Source organism: Hipposideros armiger, unplaced genomic scaffold (genome assembly GCF_001890085.2).
Source record: "Hipposideros armiger isolate ML-2016 unplaced genomic scaffold, ASM189008v1 scaffold_860, whole genome shotgun sequence".
NCBI classification, from domain to species: domain Eukaryota; kingdom Metazoa; phylum Chordata; class Mammalia; order Chiroptera; family Hipposideridae; genus Hipposideros; species Hipposideros armiger.
In genome coordinates, this window is record NW_017732210.1 from 280304 (window position 1) to 282034 (window position 1731).

At 44.4% G+C, this 1731-nt stretch overlaps 1 long non-coding RNA gene across 1 annotated transcript in view; it reads right to left on the reverse strand.

Moving 5' to 3' along the window:
- Positions 1–743: 743 nt before the first annotated feature.
- LOC109374756 (uncharacterized) overlaps positions 744–1731 on the reverse strand; it is a 2886-nt gene continuing 1898 nt past the window's right edge. Inside the window, exons 2-3 of the long non-coding RNA XR_002122454.1 lie at positions 1292–1437; positions 744–1053 (exon numbers count right to left, since the gene is read on the reverse strand). This is a non-coding gene — a long non-coding RNA (uncharacterized LOC109374756). The remainder of the gene's footprint in view (positions 1054–1291; positions 1438–1731) is intronic.

Genomic DNA, 1731 nt, shown 5'->3' on the forward strand with positions numbered 1-1731 from the left:
AACCAAAGAGGTGTGAGGGAATCTTTATCTCAGATACTTAGGACACAGGGCACAGAGTTTAAGGCTGTTCTGGCAAAGATGCCATGCTCATAGCATGTCATAATAAACAGGTCAATGGCCTCCTTGTGTTGGCAGGACTCTTAAGCTCTCACACTGCAGGAGCCAATTCCTTCTCTATCTCTCCAAAGTCCCAGAGGTCCAGCCACCATCCCAGTTACTGTCTTCCATACCTGGCTCTACATGTCCTGCCTGAAACTTCTCGTTGACTTTGGCCCAGTAGTCTTTTCCTTCCCCACTTGCATGTCCACTGTAATTACTGATTACCCATGTGATTTTTTTGTTTAGCCTAAGTCCCCCTCACATAGGCAGCAAGCTTCGGAAGGGCAGGCGCTAGTCCGCTTGCTCACTGCTGTTCCTCTACTGCCTGGCTCAGAGCCTGGCAAACAGTGCTCAATAGCTAGCTGCCAAGTGAGTGCACTGAACAACCAAAGCTCTGCATTCCAGTTCTAGTTTTCTGTGGATGTTCTGCTTCCACAGCCAACCTGGTTCCTGTAGGTTTTGATTTGACTCCCCATCAGAGAGAGGGTAGAACTCAGGAGAAGCTCAGAGAATGGGTAAGCAGCAGTCCCTCTCCATCTCAAAGGGCTATTGTGAGGATTCAATGTGGTCGTATCTGGCGTATTCGAATTTAAAGAACATTAGAAGACTATTTTTTTTATTAGTATTTCTGCACATCTCTCAGAACTTAGATCTCAGCAACAGCCTTATTCACTGTGAGGACAGGATCCTCCAAGCCTTCCTAAGACACTAGGAAAGGGTGCAGAATCCAGGTGAAATCAGAGACCCATAGGGATCTGTTGCCACTGTTCATTTCAGTAGTAGGATCCAGGCTAGGCTACTGTGACAGAACACCCTCCAGCGACAGTGGCTCTTACAAAATAGTTTATTTGTCTGCAGATCAGTGATCCAGAGCTTTTAGGGAGACTCTGCCATTGTCCTTGCACAGATGCCATCTCTCGCTCCAAAGCTGCTTTAGTTCTTGTGATGTACCAGCTGATAAGAGGAAAAGAGAGACAGGAGAGCTTACCCAACCAAGAGAACAGAAGTCACTTCTACTTAATCCCATTGGCCAAAACTGTCACATGACCACATCTAGCAGCAAGGAAGGATGGGGAATGTAGTCTTTAGCTGGGCAACCATGTTCTCACCTAAAACTCTATTATTATGAAAGAAGTGGGAAATGGATATGGGAGAATAACTAGCGGACTCTGCCACTACAAGCTTATAAAACCTGGTAAGATCAGAGTCCATGCGTCTGCTTCAGCTGCTCATGTTATCTTGGGCAGGAATGATGCTGAACCACTTCTCGCCTCACACACAACTCTCTGTTTCTACCATTGAACCAGTCAACAAGCCTATTTCATGCTCCATTGAGACCTGGAATTGCAAAACGGGGAAGAGAAAAGTCAGTTTTGAAATAATAACCACATAAACAAGAGTGGATTATGGGAAAGTCCATAGCCGTTTGTGGGGAGCCCTCTAGATCAGTGCTACTCAAGTATGATCCATGGATTCATACGGGTCTGGTAAGTGTTACCAGTTTGCACACGAAACAGAGACTAAGAGTGAGCCTTTAAAATTTTTTTATAGCTATATGACAGAATAATTTCATGTTGATTAAATACAATAGTAAAAATTCAGCACTTGTATTTTGTATATCTTTTTTTTTTT